Genomic DNA, 18787 nt, shown 5'->3' with positions numbered 1-18787 from the left:
CAACATTTAAAATTCCCGAAGCGGCGCCATCCTGACATTATTTTATTTGAATTCCCAATGGTCGGTAAACCAAACAAACGTGCTACGTGAATCCCTATACAGGCACACGTCTCATGATACTTGCAGAAAGGACACTGTTGCGGAAACATTAAAAACATTCTCCTTTGGGACAATTGGGAATTACCCCATCTATAGTTCGTTTTTAAACTAAGAGGAGCGATTTAAATAGCTCCCGCAAATAATCTGCATTGTGATTGGCTTATACGACGCCGTTTTTACACAGACGCAATTTGAGGATCTTGACAATTCAGTTGACATCTTTATTCGCTGTGTCATTTGCATTGTGTTATTCGTATTTTATTTAATTTTGCCTTTTTCGTGTGTTTTAAGTCTTGTTTAAATTTCAATTAAACAATCAGTTCTTATTAGAACCACAGCCGTCTATAATTACAAGCCGTGCTGAGAATTATGGCAACACTGCATGGTAGGCCGATTTCCTAATTCAACTTGACAGATTTCAGGTGTATTTTATGTGTGTTTTGGGTGTAATATTCCTTTTTACCTGTTTTAACAGAGCGAGATTGCGACAATTTGTGTTACTCCGTACGGAATCAACAGAAATTATTATTCAGGTAAGTTGCTAAACGAAATATATCGATTTGTTGTCATAACCTCTAAAGCAGGCTACTCCTTAGTGGGCCCTTTACAAGCACTTGTATTTGTTCAAAGTACCTGTACAGTTGCGAAGAAAGGGGGTAGGCACAATGGGCCTCTGATGTGCCTAAGTGCTGCCCGGTCGGGCTCCCCTGAGAATAGAATAGAATAGAATAGAAAGTACCTGTACAAGATCAAATATGACCTACACACTACGTGGTACGTAAGTACGGTAAGTGTTTATCGTGAAAGAATACAATAATTATTTTATTAGTTGGTATTTCAGATATTCTAGCACGGACATGTCAAGTCGATTTTCTGAAGGAACCTTCCGACTTATTCCCAGGAGTACACGGTACGGGAATTTGAAATCTACGGGGCTCCCCTCTTTAAAAGCTTCGTACATAGACCCACTGGAGTAGCGACTGGCTTAAAATCTGCCATTCCGAATCACACCTGGTCGTTGATAAAACTTCGCTGATGCACAGCGATTTACTATCCTTTTGCCGAAATTAAGTGCCTAAGCGTGTGCTTCACCTCGACCTCTTTCGACAGAAGTTCACCAATTTCGGAGATCTCGATGGAAAACACGTTATGATGCAGTTACCAATTTACAGCGTTCCGAATTTTAACGTCAAATAAAAATGTTATTATCTACTTTTGTAAATAAATAAAATATATGTACAATTGTAAGCTGCTTAAGTATCTTTCTTCTGTATTAAAACCACCAAGGCGAAGCACAGGAGAGAGGAAAAATGCAATTTTTCAAGAGCAACAAGACGCCATTAAAATTATATCGGCCCACCGATTGACTTTCGGACAACGTTGCCAAACTTCTCAGCATGGCTTGTAATTATAGACGGCTATGTTAGAACTAAACCGGGTACCTGTACTTGATTTTGTTTGTGCAAATACTTCGAAATATGGATTCCACGCCAAGTACAAGTAAAGCGAACATTTCACCTGTAAAAAAGCGTACGCATCTTAATTTGGGGCATTTATCGATCTCAGAAAAGCAGTTGCATACTCAACTTATATAAACAGATGTTAAATGATGCCTCTGGCACAAACATGGTTACCATTGTTGCAAAAATTACTGAGGGTGCAGGTAAGAAACGAAATACACATTATATGTTAATTTAACACATACACTTTTTTATATAGGAATTGCAAAATCCACGATTTACCGAAAAATAAAGGAGTATAAGAAAACGGGAGCTGTAACTCCTTCTAAACGTTCGGGCGGTCGCCCACCTTTGGTATCGCAATTTGCCGAAAGCACAAAAACATCAGTTCGTCAAATTATTCACAACTTTTTCTACCTCAATGAACTTCCCACTTTGGACAAAATCTTAAAAGAAATTAATAGTCGTGAAGATTTATCACAAATGTGTCGTTCATCTAATTGAACGTGCGACGACATAATAAGATGGAGACGAAAGTATTTAAAAGCTATTAAACAATATAGGAACGAAGGACGAGCCATATATTACTTAGATGAAACATGGTTAAATGAAGGCCATACAAAACAAAAAGTGTGGACTGATGATAACGTTCGTACTCGACGACAAGCGTTTGTGGAAGGATTGCCTACCGGTTTAAAAAATCCTTCTGGAAAAGGGAAACGTCTCATTATTTTACATGTTTGCTCTGAGAACGGTTTCGTAAACGAGGGTCTACTACTTTTCGAAGGATGAAAAACATCCGATTATCACAAAGAAATGAATGCGGAAGTGTTTGAAGAATGGTTTGCATCTTTCTTAGTAAAAATTCCTGAAAATGCTGTAACTTTACAATACATTGTAGCTGATTTTATAAAATGATTGCATTTATGCCTACATAATAATTAAAATTTCTTGTAAGTCAAATTGTGTAGCGGTAAAGTGTATTAAAACGTCATAAAAATGATCAACACTGCATTTTTTATAAGGTATGCCTTATGTAGTAGGCAACCCATAATGCACATGTGTACGTACGTATCAATATCTACGAGTTATTTTTTACTCAGATCAATAGTAACTTTTTCGGATGTAAATCAGACTTTTCAGTTTACTCCTCTTAGTTTAAAAACAGAGTATACCTACTTTAAAATCACTACCCATAAGTCAAATGAATATCTAAAAAGTTGTAATTCATCCTATAACTCGCACAAAATTATTTCATATCCTCGGGAAAGGAATTTTTATTTACAGTAATAAGACCGATTCAGTGGCAAAGGGAAACAGAGGTATTAAGCAACATTTAAAATTGTGCAAAAGTTTCTGAAGGGTCACAAAACAATTAGGAATCACCCCATCTACTTACTTTAAAATTACCCTCAATCGGTCAAATGAATAAAGGGTTGTAATCGACCCTAAATCACACAAAATTACTTTCACATCCTCGGATAAGGTTTTCAATTTTTGCAGAGGCCCAAACGATTGGTTATCATCACCCCATGTACTTACAATATAACCCCCATTCATTGGCTAAGGGAAGAAAAGAGATTGTAATCAACCTTTAAAATTGTACAAAAGTTTGTAAATGGGCACAAAACAATCACCCCACCTCCTCCTTTGTACCTATTTTAAAAGGACCATCCAGCGATCAAATGAATGCGATTTAATTTCTGCAGTCAGAAGCGATTGGTTATCATTATCACCCCATCTACTTACAATACGACCCCGATTCGTTGGCCAAGAGAAGAGAAAAAGTAGGTCGCAATCAACCTTGAAAATTGTAAACAAGTATAAATTGTGCACAACTCTTGTGCAGATAAAGCTCATTTTTTTAAGCCGAAATGGCTTAGTAAATGGATGGGTTTTGCCTTCGAAAGTACTTTCCTCCGACAAACCATTTTCGAGATATTCAGTCTTAAAGTTTTGACATCGCCAATCTCCGTTCTGGAGATATAAGCAAATACATATATACGATCACAATCACCCTTCGAAGAGGAAGACTATGGTTGGTAGGAATTAATTCCTTTCGTTGAGACCTGTCATTAGAGTACCATGAAGGCTAAAACCAGTTTCCCACCCCCCTTTTGATAAAAGGTCAGAAACAAGGGCGGCAGTTGGTAAAAATTGGTTCCTCTCGTTGAGACCTTTAATTAGAGTACCATGAAAGATCGAATTAATTTATTCCCCCCCCTTAATAAAAGGTTGTAATCAACCGTAAATAAAAAAAATAATTTCGGACTCTTGAAAACGATTTCTATTCTGCGTAAGCAGAAACGATGGGTTATCACCCCATCTACTTACGATGCAACTTCGATTCAATAACACGGAAAAGAAAAAATTTAATGAATTTTTTAAAATCGTAGGTACAAAAATTTCTGACGGGGTAGGTACATCAAAACAATTGAGAATCACCCCATCTACTAAAGTACCCTAAAATTCCATTCATGAATAAAGAGTTGTACCTAATCACAAAAAATTTATTTTACACTCTTGGAAACGATTTCCATTTCTGCACAGGCAGAAACAATTGGTATCCACCCCTCCTACTTGCAAGACAATCCTGATTCATTTGCCAGGGGAAGAAAAGATTGTAATCAACTTTTATAACTGTACAAAAATTTCTGACAAGACACAAAACATTATAAACCTCTCGTCAAGAAAGATTGCCGATCATAGAACACTTGATGCCGGTTTACAATCTATGTTTTTCTAAAGATGTGAGTGACTTCCGGGATAGTATCGTGTCAATGTTGAACAAAAAGATTTTTCATTCAACATTGGCACGATCCTATTCCGGAAGGTGCTCGCATCTTAAGAAAAACAAAGATTGTAAATCGACACAAGGTGTGCTGTGACCGGCAATCTTTCCTGGCGAGAGTTATAATTTAAAATATTCACACATATTTAAAGGAGTATGCAAGCACAGTGCACTTGGATGCACCTTAAACGACCCTGGAGTGCTTGAGAGCCTTTTACAGGGTGTGTACAAAGTACTTGCAAGTCTTGATCAGAAATCCTTTGCAGTTATCTTTATTTAAGGGTAGCTAATAATTGCATTAATATAATTTGAAAAATTCAATCAGAGGTTGATACCTACTCAGGAATGCTAGTACACTATAAGTGATGTGCTTTTCCTAACTACGACATGATTTTAGTTTAGGTAAAATAAATAGGTAATATAAAAATAAAAATAATAAGACATTCAGATTAGATACAATTCGGCAACATTATAGGTATATGTACCGATTGTGATGTAACACACCTTTCATGCACCGGCTGGTGGGATTAAGCGGAGTTCACATGCACATGATGAATATTGGGACGGCTAGGTCGTTAGCAGCTTCAAGTCTCCATGGATCGATTTCTTTGACACAGTATCCAAATCGGTCCAGCTAAAAGTATGACACTATTAGAAAATGTACAATACAATCCTGATTGATGGCCAATAAAGTTGCAATTATCTTTTAAAATTTCACAACAAATTCTGAAGGGGTAGAAAACATTGGGAAATTACCCCAACTACCTAGGTACTTACTTTAAATTCTGAAAAGGCATCAGGAAACAATTGAGAATCACCCCAATTCTCCTTAGGTACCTACTTTAAAAGGACCATCCATCATTGGTAAAATGAATAAAGGGAGGGTTATAATTTTACACTCTTGGAAAACCATGACCATTCAATTTCTATACAGACAGAAGCGATTGGTTATCACCCCATCTAGTTATACAATACAACCCCGATTTATTGGCCAAGAGAAGAGGAGGTTGTAATCAATGTTTAAAATTGTACAAACATTTCTGAAGGGGCAGAAAACAATTGGGAAAACAGGTCAAATGAATAAGTGTAGGTACCCGAAATAACACAAAATTAATTTCACATCCTCGGTAAAGGATTTATTCTGCAAACGTAGAAGCACGAGACCTTTAAAATTTTACAAAAATTTCTGGTAGGACACGAAACAATTGATAATTACCCCGTCTTACTTACATTCAAATTAGGCATCTATCGGTAAAGTTACCTAATAAGGGGTTGCAAGCAACTCTAAAACCATAAAAAATTAATGTCACTCGTGCAGATGTCGTTACGAAAAGAATGCTTCAAGTCACAACCCACTTTTAATTATTACAACTACTGAAATTAGAATGCCTAGGTAGGTACCTACATATAAGTAGTGTACTTACCCCTTTATAGTTCGTTGGTAACGTGATGGCAACGGCAGACCCGAGAAAACGGCTGCCAAGGGTCCGATTGCACTCTTCCGTAGGATTTGTTGGCAAACCTTCGGGATTCACTTTCAGCAGGATTGTCTTAACAATGGCAGCTTCCAATTACACGAAGCTGAAAAATTATTATACTTATTACAGATAGCCACCTACTCTGAGATAGAAGATAGGTAATAATCAAGTGCAATTTGTGCCAGGGAACAATGTAACCAACAATCCCTTAATTAATAATGCCAGTCCATTATGTGCGTTGGCCCTCAATTATAAATTTAAAAAATTATATAGGTACTTAGGTAATTACAGCCAACGCCCAAAAACGCCATCAAAAATTTACAAGTTCTATTTGCCTACATACCCAAATTGTAGATATAATCATCCCTAGTATGCTATGCATAAGGTAATTAAAAGTAATTAACTACTTATTTAAGTCAATTGGCCAATGATTACTTACCTAAAACGTACGTTAAATCCGATTGCATCAGGTAACGCTAAAAGACTGCAAGATGGCCGACCACTGGTAAACGAGAAACGACTCCGATTTGGCGCACTTGTCTTCTGTAAAACTTTCCAGACATCTTCCATCAAATAAGAATAACCTCCCGCGCTGCTGTTGATTTTCTAACTGTAAAATTATCGCGATATTAGGATGGCTATTAATTAATAAAACGTTTTTGATGGTAACGCGTCTAGAACGGGAATAAGAATGAGGGAACGTTGAGCTAGCGTTACCCCCCTCACTAAACCACGCGCCCTTCGAATGTCCTCAAATTCTATCGCAATACGTACCTAACGCGCTCGCAGCTAACAAAAAGTTGAGTAATTAACCATCTAAGTACCTATATCTACTTTACTAAGATAATCGCGCATTGAAATCACTAAACATCACTAACTAAATTATCACAGCAAACGTTTCTGATCGACTGATGCTAGCGAAGCCGAAGCAAAGCTTTGAAAGCCGCGAATCACCTCAATTCGGAACGCGCCGATTGGTATATTTGTTGCCAAGTCGGCTACGATACTATCCGTTCCAATACATTCGGTTCGATTTTTCCAGGAATTTTGCCTTAAGAAATCTTACGACGCGCATAGAGCGGTCGGTCGTTATAGGTTGAAAAATACGCGTAAAATTTAGCCCTCTTTATAGACAAAAGTAAATTAATACTTTCAATAAACAGACGCAATCCCTCACCGCAGACCGTTAATTTGATAGCAAAATTTGCAAAAAATTTCTACTGTGTACGCACGTGTGGAGATCTCACTTACGGCTTTATGCAATTACGTACCTATACTTATTTACGTACAGCTGCATTCAAAGTTAATCACTAAAGAAGGCTTCACTGCAAACGCGTTCGTAGCTATAGATAAAAAAGCTGGTTTGTTTACACATTTGGTGGAACGAAAGTGGCCTGACGTCTGTAACGCCGTGATTGGTGCATTTGTTGAAAAAACGCGCCAAGATACTATCCGATGGGGGGGATTTGCAACATGTTTTGAATTTTTCTAGGAATTACGTCTGCATTATAGATTCCAATTAGCGGTACCTATCTATTACCTTCGCGCTACTATCCTATATAGGGTAGATACATTCCCATCAGGAATACCTATATGTATAACAAAAAAAAATCGTAAATAGGAATAAGTGCACAGAGACGTGGAATAGGTAGGTACATCGCGTGATTACCATAGGTTCAAAATCAAAATGACGTAAATAATCATATCAATCTGTTAAGTATACCAATGAGCTCGGAAATTTTACACCCAGCTGGTAACTGCTTCTGATGGGGGACCAGACTATTTTTAAAAAAATTACTCAAGGACACAAACTTAAAATTTATGTGCTGCTTTTGGACCTATGATGCGTAAATAACATACATCCGCACTTTATATACCGTATACCATATGGAAAACGCGTATCATGTATAGGTATACAAAAGCAGGCAGGGCCGTATCTATAAAATCCGCGCCCTTGGCGGAAGTTAAAACTTGCGCTTTCGTGGGGGTTTGGGGAAATTGCATGCCCCCCAACAAAATCTTGGGGTCCGGGGGTCCTTTCCCGCGAATACCTAGTATGTACCTATAATCCAAGATAAGAATGAACAGCATAAGGGTTCGGTTCGGTTATAAGTACCTATTACGCAAAAATGTTGCGTATATTTCAGGGCTTAGAAAAAAGATGTTAAAAATGCGGAAATTCCGATCAGTTCTGAAGATAGGTATTCGAAAAAATACGAAATAACACATACCTACCTAGGTATAGATAGGTAGGTAGGTACCTACATATTCTTGTTTATTTTTTTATCTTGTTTGAAAAGATATCAAACAACAAGTAACACTTCCGTATGAACTTTTAAGCTCTAGGTACACGATTATGTACCTACCTACACAGATTTTCACTGCGCAACGGTTCGTCTTTGAAAAACCATCAACTTCATATTTTTATATTCCCATCAGAAAAAAAGTATACCTATCTATATAGGTACCTACATATAAGGTATATAGCTACCTACTACAGTTATTAAGTAGCATTTTTTATTACGAATACAACTATGGGCCTCAAGAAGGGCTCAATATGGTTCTTTATTAGCTATAGGTATGTTATTTACCTAGGTACCTATACCTATATGGGTATATATTTAAACAAATACAAAAAAATAAATAAACACTTTCTCATTGCCACTTTTTTGAGATCTACAACACAGCGTTCAGAGGTTTTCAATACCTACAACGTTTCGTTTACGCGAAATCATTATCAACTTTATTTTTTATACCTATGGCCTGTAAAATTTTTTACGGACCATATAAAAAAATAAAGTTGATGATGATTTCTCGGAAACGAAACGTTGTATTGAAAATCTCTTAACACTGTCTTGTATAGAGCTCAAAAAGTGGCAATGAGAAAGCGTTTTCTTTTTATTTTTTGTACTGTTCAAATAACATCATAAAAGAATACCTACCCAAAATATAACGAAATCGGTTTTTCTGATAGGTATATCTTCGGAAGTATAGGTAGGTAGGTAATCTGAATTTCTTTAAAGCATGATAATAACTCTTTAATTGCGCATCTTTTTTCTATTTTGACCATCGTCGTATCTCCTGGTTTCGGAGACCCCCATGATAGACATCCTTACCTTGGACACGGTATACCTACTTATACAGGCTCAGGAGACAATTTTAAAAATGTAAACATAACTATTGTTTAATAAGAAGTGGCGCTATTAATTCGTAAAAACGCAAGAAACTAACAACATATAATAATCACACTATCCAAGACAAAGTTTGCCAAGCAAAAAAGAACATAATATTAACAATAAGTACCTACCTATTTAAAAAATAGTGATGTTTACATTTTTGAGATCAGGAAAAAATGCTTTATCAAATTGCACAGAAAGTAAAAATGACTTTCATAAGAAAAAATAAAGTTGATGCTGGTTAACCGGAGACGAAACGTCAGACTTAAAATTTAAAACATTTTGTAGAAGGAAAAGAGTGGCCATAATACCTAAGGTGTCATATTTTGAAATACCTATCTTTTTAAATACCTATAAGTAGGTACCTACCTACCTAAGTAGGCAACTTCGGTAAAAAATAAGAACGATTTTGCAAAATCTCCGAAAGCACTTAGTCGTTTTTTTTTTCAGTTTCAAAGCAGCATTTTATTAAGCATCAAAATACGCAACTTTGCCAAATTTAAACTAAACTTGAAATCACGAATCTTTGTCCCTGCGTCATTGATTTGTGAATCAATTTCAGACAAGTTTTTTATCGATTTCGCATACTTGACAGATAGGTATTACAGTGTTTTAGCGTATGTCTGAAATTGATTCACAAATCAATGACGCAGGGACAAAGATTCGTGATTTCAAGCCTATACCTATCTTTTACGCATCAGTTTCCGAGATTCCCATAGGTAGTGACCCTCGTATAATCAGCCTGATGTACCTAGGTGTATATATGTAGCATTCTATACACTTTCCGAAATCTCTAAAAAAATAAGTAGGGACCTAACCCTAATGTACCTCTGGTCTCCAAATTACCTATCTGAAGCGTTTAAGGTTTCCCGTTCTAAAACTTGCTAAACCTTCCAAGGTCTCTAATATCCGTAAATTGCATATTAGAACTTTTTACATGTGCTAAACCAATTCAGTTCGCAAAACCAATTTCTCAAAATTTTTAACTACCTACTGCTACTATTCTTGTCAAAAACATCACTACCATGAATTCCTGTACCTACCTATATAGGTAGGTATAGGTTTACCCGCATAATTAGTGCATTCAAAACGAACAAAAGCTATATGTTTGATCATTTTAAGTTATTTTTGCCGAGCAACTCCCCTCATAAAACCAACTTACAAATTTGATCCACACTCCTAAGTTAACAAAGAAACACAGCACAACCAATCATTAACAAGATTTTCCCGGAACCCCACACTTTATCTGATTTGTACCGTTCTAACGATCTCCACGCCCACAGGCACAGTGAACAAAATGGCTACTTGTTATTATCCTCCAACGTAAACAGAAAACCGGATCGTAAAGTGCACTTTTACGTATTTACATGCGCATGAGAGGATGCCATTATTTATTCATTATAGCATAGGCAATGTTTATGTAAATGACTTTCGACTTTAAAATAACGACATTACCATTATAATAACTACTTGGGTAGGTACCTATAGGTACCTAGGTATCTACCAAATTATATAAGTAGATAAGTAAGTAGGTACCTATAAAGAATAGAAAATTGATCATGTCAAAATTTAGTGATCATAATGTGCGTATTGCCTATAAGCTAAGTGTATGGTAGGATACCTATCTAATGAAAACAGAACGAATTTAGGTGCAAACAAAACAAAGCCGAAATACAGTAATGTAAACAGGCTATACCCCAAAAAATTTGTAAGTACAACACGTGTTGAAAGTGCGTTATTTTCATGAATGAACTGCGAATCCATGAAAAAAAGTATCACTTTCAAAACTAATTGTAGGTACAAATTACTACCTATATTTCAGATATCCAATCACATACATTTTTTATAATGATTTTGAACTCTTTCGGTGGCAGTTTAATCAAATGGCCGGGCAACTTTAAAAAAGAGAACCATAATAGTATAGAGTCCATTTCGGCTGCTTGGGTAGGTACCTACCTATACCTACTCAATTCGGATGCGTTCACTTTCAATTCAAAAAATTGTTTTAAAACGAAAAAAAAACTAGGTAATTCAAAAAATATTAAAATTCAAAAAATTTATGCAAAAAATTAGGTTTATAGAACTGAAACAAAAAAATTCAAATTCGGCAAAACTTTAAGAAAAATTTTGAAAAACAAACTAAACAATTTCAAAAAATTTAAATTTCAAAAATAAAAATAAAGGTTCAAAAAACTGACAAAAAATTGTTTAAAATTTATAGAAAGCAAAAAATAACGTGGTGTTTAAACAAAAATTCAAATTCAAAACACTTTTAAGAAAAATGAGAAAAACAACAAACATTCCAAAAATTAAAAAATTCGAAAAATGAAAATATAAGAGAATTAGGTAGTTAATCAAAAAATTAAAAAAGAAAATTACAATTTTATAAAAGTAAAAATTTAAAACGCAGCGCATTTACAAATACAAAAAATCTGAACAAACAATTACAATTTAGGTATAAAAAGTAAATTGAAAAAAATCAACAATTTGAATAAAAACACTGAGAGCGCATAAACATTCAGAAAATGTAACGATAAATTCAAACAAGTAACACAACATTGGAAAATTCAAAATTTATGGTACAATTGAGAAATGAATTTATTACATTACTAACTTAATACTGTGTATCTACCTATGCTAAAAATTAAGCGGTATCTACACAAAAATTCAAATTCAGAAAAGGAAGAAAAAAATTAGATTGAAAAAAATTCAAAAAATGTTTTGTTCGATTTTTTTTACATTTAAATATCTAATTTTTTAATTTTGATTTTTTTATGTCGAGTTTTTTAATTTTCAGATTTTTAATTGACAAAATCTTATTTCATATCCCCAGCAGTGCACCTCTAGAGTAAAGTCTATTGCGACTGCAGCAGCTAATTGGCGGCAATTCTCACACAAGGCAAAATTATTCATATCATTAAAATGGTTTTACATAATTAATACATAATAATTTTACTTAATAGTGTACAAAAAATTAGCACAGAGAAAGTTTCAAAAAACGGCAAGGATACCTATTTAAAAAAAAAGTTTTAAACATTCTAAATATTCAACAGTTAAAAGCTTTTAAAAATTCAAAATACAGGAAAAACCCCTATTATCCGAGCCCCGATTATCCGATAGTCAGTGTTAACCGAGGCTCATAGGTCTTAAATTCCGTATTATCCGAGGTGGCAATGGAAATGTAGAAAATTAACACAAATTCCGAAAAATTAAAATATACCTATGGCGCAAGTTGAGAAAAAATTTCTCATAAATTCCGAGTCTATTTGGATTGGACATTCTAATCTGGATCTATACAATTAGGAGTAGGCGCACAACATTCATGTAGGTGTACTCAATTATTAAAGAACAAATTCATATCTTCATAGTTTTTTGAACTTTCGAATTCGACTCCTAGACTAAAAACTATAGGTAATTAATTAAAAGGGTTGCCAAAAATTATTTTTGCCTACAGAAAAAGAATTTATGAATTTGAATTAAAAAAAACTTTTAAGAAAAATGAGAAAACAAATACAAAATTCGAAAAATGAAGAAATAAGAAAATTAATCAAAAAATTTCAAAAATGAACAATAAGAAAACTTTATAAAACTAAAAATTAAAAAAAATAGCGCATGTAAAAGTTCGAAAAACCTGGGACACACAAAATGTAACGATGAATTCAAACAATTAACACAAAATCGAAAAATGTATGGCACAATTAAAAAAAAATTTGTTTACATTGCTAACTTAATCCTGTATAAGTATCTATATAAAAAATAAAGTGGTATCTACACAAAAATTCAAATTCAAAAAATAAGAAAAAAATTAAATTGAAAAATCTTAAAAATTAAAAATGACTTGTTTAGTTTTTTTTAATATCTAATTTTTGATCTTTTTATTTTTTTTAATTTCAGATTTTTAAACCTCTAATTTTCCTGCTGCAGCTCTAAGAGTAAAGTCTATCGCCACTGGAACAGCTAATTGGCGGAAATTCATATCATGAAAGTGGTCTTACATTGCTACCATAATACTGTAGGTAAATAAAATTTTAAAAAAATTCAAATTCAGAAATTTTTTAAAAATTGAGAAAAAACAGATCCGGAAAATTAAACAATTCGAAAAATTAAAAAACTAGAAAATTAAAGATTCATAAAATTGGCGATTTAAAAAAGGTATAGAAACAAAATAAAATGAATATGCCTATTTAAGAATTTAAACTCCGAAAAATCGAAAATTTTAAATTTAACACAAAAACTGAAAGTCTTTTCCAGAAAACTCGATGTCTACAGAAATGTGAGTTGTTTTTCTCGTGGGGGAACATCCATAAAATTAGGTGTAGGTACAAAAAATTCAAGTAGTTGGTACACCTACCCAAAAATTAAAGAAAAAATTCATATCTTGTCATACATGTCGTACCCCCTCTTCCGCAAACTCTTTGGGCTCCTAGACTAAAGATAAAGGAATCAGCACGTAAAGATGCTTAGATTTAACCCAACATGCTCATCACTCATTTCTACCCCTATGTAAACGCGATATTATTTTTAAATTTCATAACCAGACAATACTTTAAGATCAAGAAATCTATAATTCTACCCTTGCAAACCCTGATCACACAAGGGCAACCATTCTCGTTTAATGATAAAGAAGGTAACAAGTGCTTCTGAAGTTAATGTCCCAGTTCTCCAAAAATGATTACAATCAAGTGTACTAGGTACTTACCTCCCTGCATGACAATCAAAGAGTATAACCCAGAGTACTCTTTGATGCGATAATGGAACGGCAAGATCGTAATGACTGGCACTCGTAGGACTGCGTAGACCGGCTTTAGTTGAATTTTCTCCTTAAACTTCTTGATGCAAGATTACCATTTGGACTGCAATGGAAAATTATCAAAGTAATTATAAGGTTTATAAAGGGTGTTCTTAAATGAGGCATTTTTGTTAATGACATGTTCACTGCTCACGTTAAAGGAAATTAATTCTAAAATGACAATTTTAGTCTACCTTAGTAGGTAAAGCGACAAGTCTCACCAGAAACTAATATTTTAAAAACACCACTAGGTACAACAATACAAAGAAGCATTTGATATTTAAAAAATATCTCAGATTGAAAAGACTTTAGCGAAATTGTCTGATGTGTTGCCTACCTTCTTTAGTTCAAACATAAACTATGGAACAATAAATTGTTTCTTATTAAACCATATAGAAAATGTTAATTTACCAAAAATCATCTGCCTACCTACTTCAGTAGGTACCTACTTAATATAATGCATCATTTAAGGAAATACTTTTGTTTTCCCTATTTTTATTTCTGATCGTAGATCAAAGCGCACCACGCAGTGCACTCGGAAGCACCTTAAACAACCCTGGACTGCTTGAGAGCCTTCAATTTCCAGGGTGTGTAGGTACAAGGCGAGTACCTACTTGCAAGGGTTGTTCCAAAAACAATTGCATTTATCTTTATTAAAGAGTATAGGTAGGTACCTACTGAGATAATAATCGTAAGAATTTGGAAAATTTTGATCGGAGGTTGGTATCGGAAATGCATATACTTTACCTAACCTTGCTAACAGCACGATATCAGTTTAAAATAAATAACATAAAAAACAAAAGTAATTAGGACATTCAGAGTAAGGCTGGTTCATGCCAACATTATAGCCATTGCGTAACACACCTTTCATGCATAGGCTGGCACAATGAAGTGGAGTTCACGAGCACATTGGGAGTACGGGAAGGCCAGCTCTTTGTCAGCGTAGGTTCTCCTTGGATCGATTTCTTTGACACAGCATCAAAATTAGTCCAGCTAAAAAATACGAAAACATTAGAAAACTTTGACTTACAACACATAACCCATTCATTGACCAAGGGAAAAAAAGGGTTGATTAGACAAAAAAAATTCACAGTCTTGGAAAAAGGTTTCAATTTCTGTCGAGTCACAAATGATTGGTAGGTAATCACCTCATCTACTTAAATTAAAACATGGTGTATTGCATTAAAATCGCAGTTACCTATCTATTGCCCAAGGAAGTAAGGGGTTACGATCAACCGAATTTTGGACAAATATACACAATTTACTTAAGTAAACTCCTTTATAATATATACTTAGATAATGATCGATTGGAGCAGAAATCTATAACCTAAGTAGATAGGTAGGTGTAGGTAGACAACATGATAAGGGGGGGCACAGCTCACAAACTAATGCACCTGTTAAATCAAACCCTCAGTACTTAAAAAAAACCCAATGAGATGATGCTATCAAAAATCAAAACGAAACCCTCTTCCTATTACCTATAGGTAGATTGTGCGAATTCATGCCTCTTTTAATTTAATACAAGATTTGGTAATTAAAGCAGGTTAGGTAGGTACCTAATGATCGGTGTTGGATTAATAATTCAGTAACTACTCACCCCTCAACGTTTAATCCGATTTCAGCACTTGCTGACTGGACTGGGACTGGATGGCGAACGTTGGCCATTAACGGCTCGTTTTGATGTCCATATTCTGATGCAGGAATGTTGTAAATTTTCTAATTATAAGTCCGGCTGTAAAATTATCACTATATTAGTAATTAATAAAACGTTTTTAAGGCAGGGTTAATAATTCAGTAGGTAACTACTCACCCCAAACGCATTTAATCCGATTGCATCAGATAGGTAGGTAACGCAGACTGGAAAAGATGGCGGACGTTGTCCATGAACGACTCCCAAGTTCAATGTTCATTGTTCAGGATGGCGCTGGTCAATTTTCTATAATTAAGAATTAAAGCAGGCTGTAAAATTATCACTAGGTATAAGTCGAGGTATAAGTAGATATTATAGGATGACTATATTAATTAATAACACGTTTTTACGCCAATTCATGCAGGAAAAGATGAAAAATGAGGGAACGCGTTGAGCTACATTGCCTACCCCCCTCGCTAAACGCGTCTGATGTGCGCAATAGAACGGCTTTGGTCGAAAATGGACACCATTCGAATCACCTCAAATAAAAATATGTACCTAGATAACTAATTTGAACCCTTTTAACCTCGCTTTTAACCCTTGTTTACGCTATATGCAAATGCTATTAGTAACAAAATTTAAGGATCTCAATACCTTACTCACCGCATACGCTCATGGTAAAATGGCAAAATTTACCAGATTTGATGCGGTACAGGTACAGATACCCTTAATATACAGATTGATTAAAAGGTGTATTTATACCTAAGGATTTAATAATTCAATAACTACTCACCCCAAACGTCTAAGTCGATTGCATCAGGTAGGTATACCTAGGTAACAAACCCGCTTGTCATGGACGCCATCTTGACCATAATGCACTCGCAAGTTTCGTTTTAGGTACGTAAATGTTCCATCACCTCATGGGATAGCAATGCGGACCGTTTTTCAGGATGCTGTCGATTTTCTAACGCAAGCTGTAAAATTATCACATTTCTAGGATTGCGAATAATTACCTACCTAATGCAATTCACGTAAAAGAAAAATGAGAGAACGCGTTTGAGCAAAATTACCCACCCCTCTTTCCTACTAAGCGTCTATATGCGCAATGGAACGATAATTGTTAACGAAAATGGGCATATAAAATCACCTCAAATCAAAGTACCTATACTACATATACCTAATTATGTTTAATTGATTACGCTGTGAAAATATAATTACCTAAGTAGAATCAATAGGAACCTACTCACCCCAGACGCTACATGATGGTTAACTTGCGATCGCAAGTTTTCCAAACAATCGATGCTAAATCGATACACCCTCAACTAAAAACGCCTATAATTACTTTATTTAGGTGATTGCATCAAAAGTAAATCAATGAAGAAATTATTAATACCGCTGCACTAAACGAGTTATCATCTTCAAACGTTTGCAACCTTGTAAGCTCAAGCTAGAATGAAAAGCTCTACCTGAAGACGCGACACCAATCCGGAAAGCCGCGATTGGCGCGCATTTTGAATTCGTGTGCTAAGATACTATCCGTCCCAAAACATTCGATTCGAATTGCGTCTGTTTTGAATTTTTATTACCTTCTTGCCGGTGATAATTTCGTTCAATTCGCAATGATTACAAAAAGGCGACGTAAACATAGGAGTGTACAGAAAATCGGAGCTCGTGATCGTTTTATACAATGGGTTTGGCAGTTGCGCCGGTTGCCCTTGAAAACTTTGGAGTGATTTGGACTCATATACTTGAGTTCATTGACCCCAAAATAACTTTGCCAACTGGTAAAAAGATTTCCATTTAAATAAATAGGCACCTACCTTAGGTATACTTATAGCATTAGATAGGTACAATATTTTCTTTATCGGTCTGTCTGTCCCTGTGTCGCTCGTTTGATTATAACGTCTAGGTACTTATAGTCCAGTCAAATTAGCTTTAAAAGTAGTAACTGGATGTTGTAATTTCACTCAACGAAACCAAGTAGGTACCTATCCTATGTAAAAAAAATCCGCTGAATCGGAAAATCATAGTCCCCCTGGCCGGAAACGGCCGGAACATACTTAGGTACCTATTGTTATTAACAAAAAACGAAGAAAAAACTAGAAAATGTCGTGTTTTTCGCATTTGACTATTGCTCTGAGGGAATTAAGAGAAAGAATTAAATATAGAAATGAACTTGTTTATTAGAATAAAATTTTCTATAGCTAAGATGCAGTTGGTTCGAAACGCTCATTTTCAACTGTTAGGTAGCGTTTTTTATGGAAAAATGTAAAAAATTAATCTCTAAAATTAACACTTTGTTATTAGTATATTACCAAGTAAAATTCATCCGATCATTTTGAAAATCCGTATTTAGTAACTTCTTTTGATATAACAAAACAATATGACAAACCCGATCACTCTAGGTCTAAAATTCATCATAGGTAATATACCTACATTCCAAACAGAGCCGGAGTGAAGCACTAAGCATCGAGCACTTTATTGTGATAAAAGTGCTTTTATGTAATGACAGACCTTGGAATTACAAAGCACTTTCTAAAGTAATCGAAAATATAAAGCACCAAACCCTTGGGAAGTGCTTAAAGCCATTTAAGGCTTGAAGCACTTTGTAGGCAAGTGCTTGAAGCTCTTTAGAAGTGCTCGAAGTTCTATAAATGTGCACATCAATAGAGCTTAAAGCCCCAAGCACTTTTCCTAAATTTGAACAGTAATTGAAGCACTGTGCTCCCAACACTAAAAGTAATTGAAGCCCCTTTGCAAGCACTTTTTTTCAAAGCACTTCCCAGCTCTGATTCCAAAGTCCGTAGAGTAAACCCTGAGTTCATACCCCATGGTCATCTCTAAAAATGTTTACAATTGTCTAAAAATAGTCCCAAAATTCTATCTTCAAGTTCTCCAAGTTCCATAAATGTATGGGACTTAAGTACCTATCTACACAGTTTCCAAGATATTTTACCCATAGGTAGGTGAAATCCCATAACTTTCTATAAACAACCTATAACTTTCTGGTAACAGCAAAAGTCTCTTAAGTTCCTCGTACTAGGTAATTCCTATAAGTTTCATATAGTCTCTAAACTATCACAAAATTCCAAAGCTTAGCTTTAAAGTTTCGAAAGCTAACAAAAACCTCTAAAATCACAATATAGACAAACATTTTCCTTTTAACGTGTCAGTCACTTTGTGTCAAACGATTTCCCCAAATTTTAATAACATGACGCTTATAGAAAACTTGTACCTACGTATACAGATTTTTTCCAAAACTGGGAAGGAATTCGTGTACAGAGTTGTAACGCATAATTTGTTATATTCAAATCTAAACAAAAGCTAATTTTTGCTTATTTTTAGTTACTGTGACCATGTAGCC

At 34.8% G+C, this 18787-nt stretch overlaps 1 long non-coding RNA gene across 2 annotated transcripts in view; it reads right to left on the bottom strand.

Annotated features, from left to right (window-relative positions):
- LOC116169979 overlaps positions 1–16382 on the bottom strand; it is a 28338-nt gene extending 11956 nt beyond the window's left edge. For both annotated transcript variants that reach the window (XR_004145140.1, XR_004145141.1), the window contains exons 1-8: positions 16217–16382; positions 15604–15729; positions 15391–15525; positions 14658–14786; positions 13704–13857; positions 6268–6438; positions 5775–5931; positions 4855–4984 (exon numbers count right to left, since the gene is read on the bottom strand). This is a non-coding gene — a long non-coding RNA (uncharacterized LOC116169979). The remainder of the gene's footprint in view (positions 1–4854; positions 4985–5774; positions 5932–6267; positions 6439–13703; positions 13858–14657; positions 14787–15390; positions 15526–15603; positions 15730–16216) is intronic.
- Positions 16383–18787: the final 2405 nt, after the last annotated feature.

This window comes from Photinus pyralis, unplaced genomic scaffold, assembly GCF_008802855.1.
Source record: "Photinus pyralis isolate 1611_PpyrPB1 unplaced genomic scaffold, Ppyr1.3 Ppyr1.4_LG4, whole genome shotgun sequence".
NCBI lineage: Eukaryota > Metazoa > Arthropoda > Insecta > Coleoptera > Lampyridae > Photinus > Photinus pyralis.
This window is presented reverse-complemented; position numbering and strand designations above follow the sequence as displayed.